At 44.6% G+C, this 18,286-nt stretch overlaps 1 protein-coding gene across 5 annotated transcripts in view; it reads left to right on the top strand.

The window, feature by feature from the left end:
• CRACDL (CRACD like) overlaps nt 1-18,286 on the top strand; it is a 120,834-nt gene that overhangs the window by 11,323 nt on the left and 91,225 nt on the right. Inside the window, exon 1 of one of the 5 annotated variants that reach the window (XM_053925444.2) lies at nt 8,445-9,903. The exons of the other annotated variants lie outside the window; for them this stretch is intronic. The gene's annotated coding sequence lies outside the window, so the exon portion shown is untranslated. Of the gene's footprint in view, nt 1-8,444; nt 9,904-18,286 lie in introns of those variants that run through there. 5 annotated transcript variants of the gene reach the window in all.

Genomic DNA, 18,286 nt, shown 5'->3' with positions numbered 1-18,286 from the left:
ATGTGACGCCACACAGTACACATGCTCACTCGATGGTGTCTACTGCCCCCACTGACTAGTACAGTGAAGTCGTCATTGTTCACACATGTGCATTCCAGTCCACTGACCTTGGCTGCCAGGTTATTTCGATGTCTCTCAAAACCATTCTCATTATATTAACAATGGCTGGCCTTTTCTTAGACCTTGTATATGGCCACAAGAAAATCAGACAAAAGCCCCTCAAACAGACCTATCAATTCATCCAGTAGTTTCATTGGTAAAAATTAACTTCATTCTGTTCGGTTTTCCTCAGTACACATTTATCAAGGCCCCTGTGGAACTCAGTCTAAACAGTAGCTATATGTATATTAGCACACGTACAGTGAGTGTGACGGGTAAAGGCAGCAGATTCCATGAGGCAGGGGTGGGAGGAATCTGGGTCATAGAGGTACCGGCCACGCTTGAGCTGGGTCTTTTGTGCGGAGTGTCCAGGAGACCCCAAGGAGCTCATGCATAATAGGGCAGGGCCACAGGGCCACTGGCATGGGAGGCACAGTGTTGAAGGTCCCTAGTAGTTTCAGGGATCCACAGAAATGTTTTAATTTACTTTAAAGTGGGAAGTAAGACATGAACTCTAGGTCAAAGGAAATGTTTTAGTATATAATAATGTATTTATCTTTATACTGATGTAATTGTAAAATATACTTTTTTAATTTCTTTTGAATAGAGGAAGGGGCCCATGAAGGCAAAAGTGCCTAGAGCCAAGAAAGTCGTACTGTGGCCCTGGCTAGGCCTGTGGCAGAGGGCCCTTCTGACTTGCTCTACTGCCTCAGCAGAGTCACAGAGGCGGGATGACCCAGGGTAGCAGGGCACGACTCACTGGCTTGGCTCAGTAGTGCACAGGTGCAGAATGGGGCTGAAGGATAAGCAGGGATCCTGGAAAGACTCCAGCTTGAACAGCACCCATTCTGTGAAGGCAAGCCGCCGGTTTCTGCAGGCTCAGGACCAGGCCCTGGGTGCCTTGGGCTTAGGCATCACGAGAGACAGAGACTTGGAAATTTTAGGACCTTCAGAGTCAGCTAAAACAGCAAAGATTGGATTTCTTAAATATGGGGGGGTTGTTGGTTTGTGTGTGTGTGTGTGTGTGTGTGTGTGTTTTAGTCCTAGTCCCAGCCTGGTCACTTGGAGATGAGTATTAGACCTGTAGCTGTGTTTCCACTTTTCTGAGTTGGGGCTGTAATTCATATACTTTTGCGAGGGGATTAGATTATATGTGTCAAGTGCCTTCCTAGCCCAGCACCTGGCCTTTAGCATTGTCTAATGTTGGTTTCCTTCTCCTTTGCTTGTTGACATTGCCTTGTTCAGGGAAAGCCTGAATGATAGAGGTGTGCTTACCTGGGCCCTTCCTTGGCCTGGTGTCAGCACCTGTATGGCTGCCTTGGCCTCCCCTCCCAGGCTGACTCAGGAGGTTTGGGTGGGACTGTAGTTTGCATTTAACAGGCTTTCCAGGTGAATCTGCTGTGTGTGCCTGACAGCCTTGACCTTCACCTAACCTTGTCTTGGCCATGGGCAGTTTTGATTTCTAAGTCTGGGGCTTTCACGTTCCTGTGGGAGAGAGGATCCCAAGACCTTGTCTGGGGACATTCCAAGAGTGCAAGGTTGGGCTGGCTTGCACCCCATCTGCTCTGAAGAGGCACAGTCATTCCTTTGTCCTCAGACCTGTGGGCCTCACTGTCTTCCTGGAGTACTTCTCCCTCATGGCTCGGGGAATGAGCAGGGGCAAGTGGTTTTGCCACACGGTGGTGCATGTTTCCAGTTCCCTTCATTTGATAGGTTGTCAAAATGCATTTGTTGCAGTCCTGTGCCCAGCACTGTGATTTTTGAGGCAGGGTGGCTTAGATGTGGGCTGGGCCTTCACAGAGCCACCTAATAGGGAACAGACATGTGGATAACACTTATCATAAAGCAGGCTTAGATAAGGGTCACTCCACAAAATGCAAGCCCAGTGAGGATGAATGAATTTGGGTTATGGAGGCAGCATTTGAATGGATCTAGAGGAATGCATGTCATTTCTGCAGGAAGCACAGGGAGTTGCATCTCCATTTGAGGTGGAGTCTGGCATGCGTGGGATGGGTTGTGTCTGATGGGACAGGGTGTGGACTGTGGGGAGGGCTTTTGAGGGCAGAGGAGTTTAAGAGTAATAGGCTGCAGCTAACCTGGGGAGGTCCTACATCTTGGAGGAAAGTGCTGGCATCTCTCAGGGTCGTGATCATGGTCCTGGGTGCCCACATGGTGATCATTCATAAAGGCTTTAGAACCAGCTGTGCTTGGCTCGGGGGGTCGCAAAGACAGTGCCCATGTGCAGAAGTGTGCACAGTGCAGCCTCTCTGCCCATGATAAATTCAGGAAGTGTGATGGGGAGGCTGTTCTGTTCATGGTAGAAGCAAAGCTAGAACACCTAGGAAGGGTGCTTGTAGGAAATGTGTGGAACCTTTGTGAAGAACACCATCAAGTTGTGCTGTGACTTTATGAATGTATGTGTGTGTGAATGTATATATGTAGGAATAGAGATATTTTGCATGTTCCTGGAACGCAGGGATCAATATTTTAAATATTTAAGTTCCCAAATTAATTTTTGGATATAATGCCATTCCTAGCCAGAATCTGGGTGGATAACCTACCAGATATTAAAACATAATTATAAACTTATGATAACATAAACATTTGGGCATTGGGATGGGAATAGGAAGCCTATCCATGAAACAGACTAGAAAGTCTAGAAAACAGAAGTTAATAGATTTCATTAATATTTAACCACTTGGGAAACCATCACATTTCTCAACCATATCAAACCCCAAAATATATTCCATGTGCATTAAAATCTTAAATGTAAAAATGAAATCATTAAATTCATTTAGGGTAAGTATTTAAGAAATTATGGGTGAGAAACACAACATCAGTGAAAGAAAGGACAAGGCCAAAAATGTTTTTGTTAGTTCATCAGGGGGAATAAACTTCTTAGTATGCTAAAAGAAAAACCCCAAGCCCAATTAACAGATAGTTGATCAACTGAGAAAAAAATGCCTGCAACATTTATGACAAATCCCCTCTCACCTAAATAACTTTAATAATCATAGGAAGGACTTGTGTTATAAATGAACTTCCCAATAGCAGAGTGAGTGAAGATATGAATAGTTCACACAAGGAGAAATAAGTGGCAGTGAGTGTGAGAAGATTCATCTCACAGTAATCAAATAGGTGCACCTTTAAAGAATAAACTGGTTTTTGCTATCAGATGTTTGGGTGTATTGCTTTTGTGAATGATGGCACCCAGTGCAAGTGGAGTGTGCGGCGAGGACACTCTTATGCCTTCGGGAATGGAAGATGCAAGCTTTCTGCCAAGCAGCTTGGCACTATGTCCCAAAACTCTTAAAAGAATTCATCTTTTTATCATGGTGATTCCACTTCTAGGAATCTTTCCCATGGAAACAATTAAATCTGCAGTCCAAAGATTTCTGTGCAAGGATGTTCATCACGATGTTATTTATAAAGGTGAAAATTTGGAAGCAATTTAAACATGCAGTGACTGGGAATGAGTCATTCTTAACGCCGGAGTTCGGTCTAGCCCTTGGGATCATTTGTGAAGGATGCTTAGTCACAGGGAACATCGTGATCAAGGCTAAATGAAGAAGCAGGAAGGATGGTGGTTGGAGATGGAGGCAGAGCGGGAAGATAGAAAGGGCAAGGGGCCAAAGTTAAGATTGGAGACATGTTGGGAGAACAGGTCGTCTTCATTTTTTCAGTGAATTTTGATTGATCAGGTAATGGGTGCCAGGCACTCTCATTTAGGCTTGATTTAGAGAAGGAGGAGGTTTGGGTAAACTGAGCCAGAGAGGGGTGCTGACACTGGACAGGCTTTCCCTCAGGGTAATAGACAGACACTCTGTCACGTGTTCCAGGGTCCATCAGGGTCCAGATGGGCTTTGCCTTGGGGACTCCTCCCCTCTCCCAGCCACTCACCCTTTCCCCGGGAGCTGCTGTCTCCACCCTCTGTTCTCCATGTGCATGAAGGATTGGAGCTCAAAACCGAACAAAAAAACTCAGGACATACAGCTTTTTTAAAAGAAAAGGAAAATTCACATAACATAAAACTTATAAAAAGAGGAGTTTCATTGTACATAAAACCAAATTTATGAATTTTTATGTGTGCATATAGGGAAAAGACTAGAAGGAAACATAAAAAAGTTTCTGGTTAGCTCTGATAGAATTTGGAAGACATAATATTTTTCTGTATTTTCTTTTAATTTCTGTGGATTACTTTTTTAAAAAGAGCTTTATTGAGGTACAATTGACATTTAATCTGCATACATTTAAAGTGAATACTTTGATAAGTTTTGATATATGTATGCTCCTGTAAAAGCAATAGCATAGTCAAGATAATGAACACATCATCACCCCCAGAAATACCTCCTGCCCTTTGTAATCTATTCCATCTCCCCTCCCTTTCCCTGTCCCCTGCAAGGCAACCCCTGGCCTGCTCTCTGTCACTATTATTCAGTTTATATTCCCTAGGATGCTCTATAAATGGAATCATACAATGTATGCTCTCTCTGTCTGGCTTCTTTCAACTTGTAATTATTTTGTGATTTGTCCATGGAGTTAACTGTACATATCAATGATTTATTCCTTTTTGTTACTGAGTAGTATCTCTTATGTGGACATGGTGTGGTTATTTTTTTTTCTTTCTTTCTCTCTTTCTTTCTCTCTCCCTTTCTTTCTCTCTTTCTTTCTCTCTCCCTCTCTTTCTTTCTTTCTTTCTTTCTTTCTTTTTTTCTTTTCTCTTCTTTTCTTTTCTTTTCTTTTTTAACAATCCAATGAACTAATGAGGAAAATCCCCATTTTTCTAAGTGTACCCTGAGATGGGAGTTTGGGTCCTGCACTCCATCCCTCTCTGAAAGTTTGGGACTGTTTTCCAGGCCTGCAAATGACTTTGAAGGCAGCAGTCTGGCCAGCGCAGAGAGACCACATGCTATCATTCGCCAAACTGAAGGCTTGGCCACACCTTTGAATGCCTGAGCATTCAAAGCCTGAATGATTGGAGCTTTGATTTTGGCTACAGGAGACTGAGTGCTGGTTAGCAGACGTGAAGAAGTGCCCTTGTGCTTCACCTCAGTCTGAGAATTGGAAAAAGCTTTGTTGAAGACACTTGACTTCTTGTCACCAGCTGGCAAGCAGTGTGTGACCTTCATGCATCACCTGAGCCCTGGCAATGCTGCTGCCCTTGATGGCTGGCTTACCCGCCCAGGCCCAGGCCTGTTGACAGTGGTTGCCCCTCCCACTGGCCCCTCTGTGCACAGCAGTCCTCCTCTTCACCTGCCCAGTGCAGCCCTCACGCCATCTCCCCTCAGCTCTGGTTCTTCACCTAGAGGCAACTGATGGCCTTCCTCCCTCTGCTCTTGGGTATTTTTACAGGGTCTTTCTTCCCTGTCTCCTGGATTGGCACACACCGGGGCCATCCTGTAGGACTCCAGGCTCCCCCAGGTCTCAGGACAGGCATTTTCTCAGACACCTCCGGCCCTTTGGTCATGGCAACAGGCCTTGGCATGCCTCTGCCCCATTTATTGCCTCACTTACCTCTGGGGTCCCAGGAGGTGCCTCCAGTGAGTTCAGGAGTGAGTCCACCGTGATAAAATGCCCTGGCCTCCTCCTGGGCTCTCCTGGGCCCAAAGGAAGGACTTGGCCACCCTTGGAAGAAATGGGATGGTAAGGGCTGCCCCTTTCCTGTACTTTGTACCCCCTTGTCCCTGGGCTTGAGTCTCCTAAGTTCTGTCCCATGATGTCCTTTTCTGTCATTTCTTATCCAGTTTGGGGTCAGCCAGTCCCAAGGCCAGGCCAAGAAATGGACACTCCTATCCTGCTGACCTCCTTCCATCATTTTTTTATCTTGAGCTTCCTAGGCTAACTACTTCACCAAACCCACCCACTCTGCGGAGACCCAGATTGACCAGGGAGGTGGTGCCCAGGTGCCTGGCTGTCCTGCCCTGGACTGTGCCCTTGGCCCACTGGGCCCCTGCCATTGCCAGGCAACCCACCAAGGGACTGGGGACCTGCACTGGGAGCAGCCTCAGGGCTAAGGTTAACCCTGTCCTTTCTTCTCTCTCAGGGATCTTGGTTTCCAGAGATGAGACTCAAAAATTGGACTCAAGAGGAAGGGGGGCTGACTGTTCAAGTCCTACCAGGGAGGGGCACTGACCAAAAGGCATCCGCCCCAGGGCCACCCTGGTCTCCTCTGTGGTAACAGTACAGGGCAGCACCTTTGTGAACTTGGGAATCATCTCTCCCTAGAGGGCAGGTGAGGGGATGGGCAGGGCTCCTTCCTCCCCAGCAGGGACTCCTATTTTTAAAAAGTCTCCTTCAAAGAGAATGGAAAATGTAGTTGGTTCTTCTAGACCACGTCCAGCCTGTGTGATCTGAGAGCCATGGTGGGCATTGGCAACAGGCCTGACACCTATATCCAGGGCGGGAGCAGGGAAAGGTGGGAGCAGAGGCTCATGTGGAAGCCCTGTGGGCTCAGCCCAGCGACGTCTGCCCCACTCCATGTAAAGGTGTCTTCTGCTTGCCCTGCACATAGGAGCCTGGTCTGGCTGAAGATTCAGGTAGCCTGGGGATAAGGTCTGGAGGTGGGGGAGGAGCCTGGGAATTGAGCCCTGAAGGGTAGTGACTGTCCTTAGCATGGGGTTGGCAGGACTCTGTTGGGTTGCTCAGGGGCCCTTCCTTGTGTCTGAAGGTGCCCAGTGTGCCTTTTGTGTGTGTCTATACTAGTGGCATCCACATGCATGTGGCTGTGGTGCTCACATAGAAAGGGGAGCCTTCCCCTGAAATCCCAGCTCTGTGATGCTGCGTGCCTGGGGGAGGTTCAGAGGCTGCCTGGAGCCTCTCTGCCGTTGTGCTGGCTGGGTGGCACAGCAGGAGGCAGAGGGGGAGACTGGTGAAGTAGAAGGGCCTGTAGACGAATTCTGGGAACACAGTTACCTGGGCTTTTTGGATCAGTCTCTCTTCCCTGGTCGGTTTCCTGACTTTGTTGCTGACTCCTGACCTGGAGTGGGCACATGGGCCAGCCGGCCAGCCCCGCACTGGTCAGTGTGTCACGGGGAATGGCAAAATGATAATAGAAGCCTGCAATAGAGAGCTGATTTTCAAGTCTGTTACCAGGGTACATATTCTTCCTGTTCTTCTTGCGGAGGAGGCAGGGGCTCCAAGGGTTAAGTAACTTCCGCAGGTGGCACTACTTCTAAGCAGTGGAGCTGGCTCTAAACTGAATAACCCCCCTGCCCCCGGCCCCATGACGTCCATCCTCCTGGGTCACTGCAGGAGCACGGTCACAGGCTCTCACACAGCTTAGCTTATATAACCTTCAGAATGACTTGAAAGGTAGGTTTTGCTCTGGTTGTTTGTTCTTATTATTGTGAGGCTTGGAGTGTGGGAGTAACTTGCCCAACAACATTCATTGGTTAGGGTCTCTCCGGGACTCCCTGGATGCCCCGTCCTGCCCTGTGAGGGGAGGTATGGTCCTTGATTACTAAGGGGCTTGGTGTCAGGTCTTCCAAGTCTGACCTGTGTCTCTGTGTCTAACCACTTCTCACACTTGCCCCTCCCCTCACTGCCCACAGGTTCCGGCCTTGATACTCCCTGTTCTGCAAACATCCCAAAGGCCACAGGCCTCAGACCTCAGACCTGTGTCTGTACTGCCCACTTGGTCCCCCAGCAGACTGCCCGCAGGTCACTCTTTCCCCGCCCTTACCCCCTGGGCAGACATATGTTCCCTGTCACTTCCTCTCCAGTGCTCTGTATGCACCTCCACAACATGTAAATGTCCGAAGTGTCTGCCTCCCCCCAGACTGAGATTTCCTGAGGATGCAGAAGAATAATACATAATAGATGTTCAGTAAATGGTTTTTGAATTGAGCTTTTAGATGTAAATATTCTCCCTTCTTTTCTGATCTAATGCTTTTTATGGTTGAGAACTTTGGCAATAGGGTGAGAACTTCCCATCTGCCAAAATGGGCCTTGGTGATGAAGAGTGATACAGATTTAGGTGATTTTTAACTCCAGATTTTAACTCCCTGATTGTTTACCGTGAGTATATGGCTGGATGTCTCAAGAAATTCATGGAGTTTAAAATCTGGGCTCATCTCTTACCAGTGTGATTTGGCTGAGGCGGTGACAGGTCTCAGGTCTGCCTCCAGGTTCCACTGAGGCCGTAGGACCTCTGGCCCTGGACTTGTTGAAAGTGCCTGGTGGGTGCCTTGCAGCTTTCTCCTGGGCCCTGCTTCTGGGCGCCTCAGAAATGAGTCAGAACATGTGCAGCGTGGGCTTGTGCGGGTGGCAGGGAGCCCAGAATTAGTTCAGCTGTGTTTCCTGCAGTGGAGGGGGTGGCTGTGCCAGATGGGGGTGGGGAGCGGGGAGAAGGAAAGGCAAAGGCAGGCAGCCCTGAGCTGCAGTGGCCTCAGGGCTTTGGGGAGGGGGTGGCTGCTTTGTGCCTGGCACACACCCTATTGCACATGAGCAGTGGGTCGAAGGAGCAGGTTTGTGCAACCAGAGCTGGTGTGACCCCAGTATGCCTGAGACAAATATGGGGGACAGATGGGTATGGCCATGTCAGCCCCAATGAGCAAGTGGCAGGCAGGTGTGGGCATCACCATGCTCCCTGCTCGTGTTCTGCAGCTCAGTGCTGTCACCTGCCACGGCACACCCAGGCAGGCAGAGCCAAACTGAACCTGAGCTGACCTGCCACCTGACAGCACAGCCTCCTCCTGCCGGCATGCTTTCGCTCTTTTGCAAACTGCCTTTTTGTTCAAAGGGAGAGAGTGGTTAGCCTGGGTATTTTAATAAATTGCAAAATGCTTTGTCCCCTGCCCTGGATGGGTCACTCAGTTGGTTAGAGTGTTGTCCCATACACCAAAAGATCACAAATTTGATTCCTGGTCACAGCAAATACCTACCTTGTGGGTTTGATCCCCGGTTGGGGCATGCGCAGGAGGCAACCCATCAATGTTTCTCTCTCACAAGGATGTTTCTCTCTCTCTCTCTCTCTCCCCCTCTCCTCCTTCCTCTCTAAAATCAATAAAAACATACCCTCAGGTGAGGATTAAAAAAGACTTTGTTGTCCTCTGCCCCATTTTCTGCCCCCCTCACCCTCTGGTACAGGTACACTGCTCAGAAAGCCAGGGGTCACCACCAGAGAAAACAGGACAGCAACACTCACCTCTCCTGCCGCTCACCAGGGCAGAGCGCAGGGCAGGTTTGTGCCTCCCAGGGTGGGGAAATCCTGCACTCCTGTCGCCACCGTGAGTCAGCCAGGTGGGACAGTAAAATATTCAGTCATATGTGTGTCAGCATTGTCCTAGAGAAAACATTTTTAAAGGTTTTGGTATGCGGTATGAGCACGTTCCCTCTGTGGTTTTCCCGTTGCCATGTGCAACGCACGCGAGCAGAGGGTAGGCGTGCTCGGGGTTTCTGTGGGTTTAATCCTGTGTAGAGAATGCTGAGGGAGAAAACAACGTCTGAAGGTTTTCAGGTGGCCCAGCTTTGAGGCTCAGCAGGCAATTTCGGCTTTAGATGCTAGCCTGGCCTCGGTCACTAGTGTTTGGGTTCAGGAAGCCACGGAGGACTGGCTCCAAGTGTAGCTGGAAGCTCCCGTCCCAGCAGGTGCCTCCCTTCTTGCCCTGGCACTGCTGCCCTGCTTAGACCTGGCTCTCCTCATCCATGTCTGTCCCAGGGCGATCTCAGGAAAGCTGTGTCGGACCACACCTGGACCTAGCACATGAAGAGGGGAAATGTTCATCTGTGAGAGTTCAAGAACTGTCCACATTGTCCCTTTAGTGCCCGACCTAATGCTCTGCACACAGAGGACCAGGACCTTCCGTAAGTGCTTACAGGCTCACAGCCTTTCCATGACCCTCTGTTGGCACCTGGACCCAGGACCTGGGGGCGTTTGTTCAAAGGGGCCCATAGTCTGTAGAATCTTTCCCATTGGTATGGCCGTCTCTTCTTTCCAAGGCATGCATGCATCCCAATCTTGTTTGGGCCCCACATTAACTGTGAGGTGAGCAGGGCAAGAATTAATATGCCCTTTTGAAGGACAAGGTACCTGAGGCCAGAATTACAGAGAGCAGAAGGGAGGTTCCTGCATCGGGACCAGAATATGAGCATGATGGGTGTCCCACTTCTCAATTCAGCACTTCATGCGGGTGGATGGCATCATCCCATCAGGACAGCCCCCCAGGTCCTACCCAGAACACTGGGCGTAATGAGAGAATCTTAGAGTTTGGAGCAAGAATAGATCCGGGGATGAGACAGCAGCTGCAGAGTTTGTGTGACTGACATGCACCTTGTTTAGGGGGAAATGATTGGCCTCATGAGCCAGAGCTGATTCTGGTGTGGGAGGGTGGGTGGGGGGGTCCTCAGAACAGTGGTTTGAGAAAGAAGGAACTTGTGAGAATCTGTTTTCACAGAACATACTGCTGTCTACTGTTCTCAAAATGCATGTGGTGTGTCCTGGGAGGGGGTCAGAATTCCCCCAAGTATGGTATAGGGGAGAAGGGACACAGTGAGGAAGCTGGTATCTAGCTGCTTGATGTTTTATTCAGCCGGAGGGTTGAGATCTGCACAAAATGCAGCAGTTTCCTCCTTCAGGATTAAATTACTCCTTTTCAAAAGCTGCCAGAGCCCTGCTAACTGTTCCTTTTATTGTCATCTTTTTTCAGCCAAGTTGTTGGCCCTTTGCCACTCCCCACCCCTCCATGGGCCCTGGACCTGGGGACCAGCTCTGTGAGACTACAGGTGGCTCAGCAGCAGGATTGTTCTGGCCACAAGGGAACCAGGGAAAAAGAGCAGCTGGCCAGGTGGCTTGGGGTGTGCCCAGATGGAGCATTCAGTGCCAGGCCCCTGTTCCACTGGGAGGGCGGCCTTGGCATCATATTTCAGCCGGCCCTGGCAGGTCAGCAGCGGGAATGTGCAAGGGGAGGAAATTCCATTTGCATGGCCAGTGTTTGCCAGTGTCCTGCAGCCTGACAGCTCAGTTTGCATTTGCGGGTTTCATGAATTGAAGGCTGATGACGGTCACTTGGGTCCAAATTACATGGAAATGTTCTCAACCTCCTCTGGGATCCTTCATCTAATAATCATGACTGCTTTCCCGGACATTTAATGGGGATTTTTACAGACCTGCCCACTTCTTCTTAAAAGTTATAGCAATTTCATTGCACACTTGTTCCATGTAAATCAAGAAAAAATGAACCCAATAAAGAAAGTAATCTTATAAATAAATAAATACCCCTTAAGCAACACAGGGAATCTGATGCAAATATCATAAGGGAAACTTAAGAATTTCTTACTGCAACCTAGGGCTCTGGAAAAAATGAATCTCAGGGCACGCTCAGAAACTCTACCAATCTTCTGAATTTTTAGTGGAGACTTCTCACTGGAGTCTCTCAGGTGCAGAGTTTCAGAAATGCTGATTCACTGTGTCGTGTGAGGCTTAAAATCAGGACATATTTATACAGCCTCTATTCATAGCATTTGCATTAAGCTTTTAAACCTAGGGGTGGGGAAAACAAACTTCAGGCATTGGGCTCTTTCTGCACGGACCTCCAAACTTTTGGGATATTTCTGGCTAGTTACGCAGGGACTCAGTCCAGCCTGAGGGAAAACGGGTGAGGTGTAAATGTCTTAAATTTCTGTACACGTGGAATTTTCATGGAAATTGTGAGGCTAAGTCCACTTCTCAAGTGAAGATCATGGCCCTCTAAAGATTTTGAGTGTCATTCTATGAAACAGTCTGGAGGCAGTGCCATAGGGGGTCATTGGATCTGTAAGCCACCTTGGAAACCTAAGCTGCAGCCTATTGTCCAGGGCAAGTGGCAGCTTGTACCAGGGAAGGGAGGGGACGGCTCTTCAGGTATTTATCTGCCTGATAGACATTCACAGCGATAGGTAAGTGAGTTTGAGTCTGGTTTTTTATTTGGGCTGATAAAGTCTTTCTGTTCACTTGAAGCTGTTAGGTTGACAAGCCAGCCACATGCTGTTGGTGGGAAAAGCTATGGAGCCATCTAGCTGCGTGGGCAGGAAGGACCACTGGCCCCTCCCTCTGACCCAGACCCCTATTTGCAGTGCCAGGGGCAGGTGTTAGCTAGGAAAATAACTTGTTGGAGGATTAACTTGATCCTATATTTTCAGGAAGGATAGTGTGTGATCCATTCTTGCCTCACAGCCGAGGATTTGGAATTGTCTATACATGAGGTGACCTCACAGCTCTTCAGGACACACATTTGGATTCCTCTTCTTTTGTACCTGGTTTCCAGATGAGATTGCCAGTCAGTCCACTGGCTAGAGGTCTGAATAGGGGACTGCCAGCTCCTGCTATAGCTGTAGCTGGGCTTAGCCAGAAAAATTATGGAGGAGGTCCTCTTACTCCAGCCATCAAAACTTCAGGTTTCCACCTGGGGTCAGGGATCAGAAATGACCTCATGTTCCCATGGGTTTATCTGAAGGTACACATTTTACTCCTGTTTTCTTGCCTGATTTGCATAAGTGTTTAACAGATCAAAGCATTAGCATTTTCTGCTTCAAGAAAACCTTCATCATCAGCCATTTTTATGTGGCCCTGAAGTAGATAGTTCATTTTGCAATCTCTTCCACACAGCAGCCAATCACCTTTTAGAATGTAATCAGCTTTCTGATCCTAGCCATGATGGGGTAATAAATATTGGATTTACTATCTATTCCTTAACAGTTATAATATCAGACAAAATATATGAAGTAACTGTTTTCAAGAATGGAATAATACTCAGGGCAGGTCTATGATCCAAACTGAAGTGTGTAACGCAAGCTGCACATTCATCCCGGCTTTCTGCTGGGAAGCGCCTTCCAACCCAAGGTGCAAGGAAGCAAACACCAACAGAGTGTTGAGCAAAAGAAACAGATCAGAATTTGAGGGTGCAGAGGCAGCTGGAATTTTTGAGGCAGGGTACTGAAGCAGAAGAAGGACATGAGAAATCTTCAAAGTATTTCCCTAGAAGCTTTTCTAAATAATAAGCATGTTTACACAGGAAAGGACTCTTTGAGGCTTGGCAGAAAACAACTACTGGGGGTACAGGGACAGGGAGTAGCTAGGGAGCTGGACAGAGATTCTGGAGGTCACACAGCACTGGGAGACTTAGTTGTAACCTGCCAGAGTGAAGAGACGTTGCTGAACACCTTAAACTTTCATCTGAGACCACAGGAAGGCCACACATTATGGATTGGGTTACCCTAGCCTGGAGTAAGGACCATGCTAAATTCATATAACAAAACCTAAAAACAAGCCTTGTTAGGATAAAGATGATATGCCAGCCAACTAACAGTCTGCCAGAATAAAACTCAACACTCTTTAAACAATACATGCAACACCCAGTATACAATAAAAAAAAAAATCACTAGACTGGCAGGATGATGTGGACCGATAACAAAGACAAAAAGGTCAATAGATACAAACCCATACAAACATATGAGTGAACAAATAGGAATTTCAGCAGAGAAATAGACATTTAAGAAACAAGCAAATGAAAATTCTAGGACTGAAAAATATGGTTATCTGAAATGAAAAATTTACTGGCTAGATCTAATAGCAGTTTGGATACTATAGAAGGAAAATTATCCTTACTACACATAGCCTTTTACTATTTCTTCTTTTGCTTCAATTGTATTCCAACTAGTTCACTATTCTTTGTCTTTTATTTTTATTACTTTTATTTATATTTTATTTATTTTTCAAATCTCACATTATACCCTTCCTTTGTCTTACTTTTGCCTTGTTCCTGCCCTTTCTTATTTTTGTTGTAAATTTTATTTTCCCCTATGCTTGTTCCTATTCCTTACTCTTACTATTTCTCCTCCTTCTATCCTCTCAAAATCATTCTTCCTTCCTTTAGTCAGCTCACATTCTTTTCCTCCTTCTTATAATATTCTTATTTTCTTTCCATCTTTATAAATTGTGGCTTGCTTGGCCTGGGTATTACGATTATTGCTGTTCTTCGATTGTATTCCTATTTATTCACTATTTTCTTTATTTCAAATCTCATAGATTACTCTCCCCCTGTCTTACTCCATTTGCCTTCCTCCTGCCCTTGCATTACAGGCCTACCTAAAGAAGATAGAAAAATCTCAAATAAACAACCCAACCCTATATCCACAAAAACTAGAACAACAACAACAAATAAAGCCCAGGGCAAGTAGAAGGAAGGAAATAATTAAGATCAAGCCAGAATTAAATGACATGGAGACTAAAAAAAGAAAAACAATTCAAAAGATCAGTGAATCCAGGAGCTGGTTCTTTGAGAAGATTAACAAAATAGACAAATATTTAACCAGACTCATCAAGGAAAAAAGAGGACCCAAATAAATAAAATCAGAAATGAAAGAGAAGTCACAACTGATGCCACAGAAATATAAAGGATTTTAAGAAATTTATATGCCAATAAATTGGACAACCTAGGCAATATGGACGTATTTCTAGAAACATACATTCTTCTAAAACTGAATCAAGAAGCAGCAGAAAGACTGAGTAAATTCATAACAACTAGTGAAATTGAAGCAGTAATCAAAAAATTCCTGGCACACAAAAGTCCTGGACCTGATGGCTTTAGAAGTGATCTGTACCAAACATTTAAGGAAGAACTAACTCCTGTCCCTCTCAAACTATTCCAAAATTCAAGAAGAGGGAAAACTCCCAAACTCTTTTTCTGAGGCAAGTATCATCCTAATTCCAAAAACAGTTAAAGATGCAAAAAAAGAAGAAAACTACAGGCCAATATCTCTGATGAACAAAGATGCTAAAATCCTCAACAAAATAGTAGCAATACAGATTTAGCAATACATTAAAAAGATCATATATCATGATCAAGTGGGATTCATCCCAGGGATGAATATTGATTCATGCAAGGATGGTACAATATTTGCAAATCAATAAACATAATACTCTATATAAACAAAATGAAGGACAAAGACCACATGATCATATCAATAGATATTGAAAAGCATTTGATAAAATCCAGCACCCATTTATGATAAAACCACTCAGCAAAGTGGGAATACAGGGAACATACCTCAACATAATAAAGGCCATATATGAGAAACGTACAGCCAACATTATACTGAATGGGAAAAAACTAAAAACTTTCCCCTTATGATCAGGAGCAAGATAAGAGTGTCTGCTTTCACCACTCTTATTCAGCATAGTACTGGAAGTCTAACTACAGAGACCAGACAAGAAAAAGAAATAAAAGGCATCTAAATTGGAAAGGAGGAAGTAAAACTGTCATTATTCAAGATGACATGATTATGTACATAGAAAACCTGATACTCTCCACCAAAAAACTGCACCTAATAAGTGAATTTGGCAAAATAGCAGGATACAAAGTCAATATTCAGAAATTGACAACATTTTTGTACACTGATAATGAAAAATTAGAAAGAAAAACTAGAGGAAAAAATCCCATTTACTATAGCAACAATAAAAATAAAGTACCTAGAAATAAATTTAACCAAGGAGGTAAAAGACCTATACTTGGAAAACTATAGAACACTGAAGAAAGAAATTAAGGTAGATACAAATAAATGGAAGCATATACTGTGTTCATGGATTGGAAGAATTAACACCATTAAAATGGCCATACTACCCAAAGCAATCTATAGATTCAATGCAATTCCTATTAAAATACCAATGGCATATTTCACAAATCTAGAACAAATATTTCAAAAATTTATATGGAACCAAAAATGACCCTGAATAGCCTCAGCAATCTTGAGAAAGAAAAACAAAGTAGGAGGGATCACAATACCTGATGTCAAACTATATTACAAGGCCACTGTAATCAAAACAGTCTGGTACTGGCATAAGACAGACACATATCAATGGAACAGAATAGAGTGCCCAGAAATAAACCTGAGGCTCTATGGTCAATTAATATTTGACAAAGGGGACATGAGCATACAATGGAGTACAAATAGCCACCTCAATAAATGGTGTTGGGAAATTGAACTGGTACATGCAAAAAAAATGAAACTCGACCACCAACTTACACCATAAACCAGAATAAACTCAAGATGGATAAAAGACTTAAATATAAATTGTGACACCATAAAAGTCCTAGCAGGGGTATCCTTTAAGAAGAGTTGTCTTCGGCCACACATTAAATACAGAAACACTAACAAAAACTGATGAACAACAAAAAAAAGTTTTAAATAAATTTATGATTTTGTGTTGGGCCACATTCATAGCATTCCTGGGCTGCACCCAGGTCATGGGTTGGACACCCCTGTGAGAAAAACATAGGCAGTAAAATTTCAGATATCCCATGTAGCAGTATTTTTGCTGATATATCTCCTAGGGCAAGGGATATAAATGAAAGAATAAACACATTGGACTACATCAAATTAAAAAGCTTCTGCACAGCTAAAGATACCATCATCAAAATGAAAAGGGAACCAACCGTATGGGAGAACTTAGTTGCCAATGATACATTAGACAAGGGTACTACAAAATGTATAAAGAACTCATATGACTCAACACCTGAGGACAAACAAATTAATTAAAAAGTGGGCAAAGGATACAAAAAGACACTTCTCCAAGGAGGACATTCTGATGGCCCCTAGACATATGAAAGGATGCTCAACATCACCAGCCACCAGAGAGATGCAAATTATAACCACAATAAGATATCACCTCACACTGGTCAGAATAGCCATCACTAATAAATCAACAGACAAGTGCTGGTGAGGATGTGAAGAAAAGGGAATGCTAGTACACTGTTGGTGGGAATGCAGACTGTTGCAGCCACTGTGGAGAACAGTATGAAATATCATCAAAAAATTAAAAATGGAACTGTCTTTTGACCTGGCAATCCCACTGCTGGGATTATATCCTAAGAACCCTGAAACACCAATTCAAAAGAACCTATGCACCCCAATGTTCATAGTAGCACAATTTACAACAACCAAGATTTGGAAGCAGCCTAAGTACCAATCAGTAGGTGAGTGGATAAAAAAACTGGTACATTTACACAATGGAGTATTATGCAGCACAAAGAAAGAAGGAACCTTTTGTGACAGCATGGATGGAACTGGAGAATATTATGTTAAGTGAGATAAGCCAGGCAGTGAAAAACAAATACCATATGATCTCACCTTATAAGAGGAATCTAATGAACAAAATAAACTAACAAACAAAATAGAACCACAGTCACCAAAACATGGCACAGACTGACAGTGACCAGAAGGGAGTGGGGAGGTGGATAATGGTGGAAAGAAGGGGAAGGGACTAGTCAAGGAACATGTATGAATGCCCCATGGACATTGAGAACAGTGTGGGGATTGACTGTGGGAGTCAGGGTGGGATGGGTGGAGGAGGGCAAAGGGAGAAAAATTTGGACAAATGTAATAGAATAACAAAAAAGATGATTAAAAATAAATAAAAGCTACCATTTTGGGATGTCCGCAAAAAAAAATCAGTGAACTTGAACACAGATTAACAAGAATCATTCAAACTGATCTATAGAGTGAAAAAATACTGAAAAAATATCAACAGGGCCTTAATGACATGTGATGGATAATATCAAGTAATCTAAAAGATGTGTAGTTAGAGTTGTAGAAGAGAGATGGGGCAGAAACATGTTTGAGGAAATCTCCCCAAATTTGATGAAAGAAGATATCAACCTACAGATGCCAGAATTTCAATGAGTCCCAAGCATGGTAACCCCAAAGAAAACCACATCTAGGCCCACCAGAATCAAATTGCTGAAAATGAAATTTAGCAAAATGAAATTGCTAAAAACAAAAGATAATATTAAAATATTAAAGCATCCAAAGGAAAGTAGGGGGGAACAAAAATAAGGATGTGGTTGACTTCTTATAAAAAAATAATGCATGCCAGAAGGCAGCAAGACATCATCTTTATAGTTCTGGGAAAAAAGTCTTTCAAAAATAAATATGAAACAAAGACGTTTTCAGATTAACAAAAGTTAAGAGAAATTGTTTCTTGTAGATCTGCAGTGTGAGAGTCATTAAAGGGATGTCTCCAGCCTGAAGGTCAGTTACACCATATAGCAAACATAGAGATCCATATGAAGGAAGGAAAGTGCCAGAAATGAGAAATGTGTGGTAAATATAAACATTTGTTTTCTTGTTTAAAAATTTCTTTAAAAGACAATTAGTGGCTTAAAACAAAATAATAGGAATTTATTGTGGATTTTTTAGCATTATATAGTAGTAA

Source organism: Desmodus rotundus, chromosome 5 (genome assembly GCF_022682495.2).
Source record: "Desmodus rotundus isolate HL8 chromosome 5, HLdesRot8A.1, whole genome shotgun sequence".
Taxonomy (NCBI): domain Eukaryota; kingdom Metazoa; phylum Chordata; class Mammalia; order Chiroptera; family Phyllostomidae; genus Desmodus; species Desmodus rotundus.
Note: the sequence above shows the minus strand (reverse complement) of the source record. Positions and strands in the feature narration are given on the sequence as shown.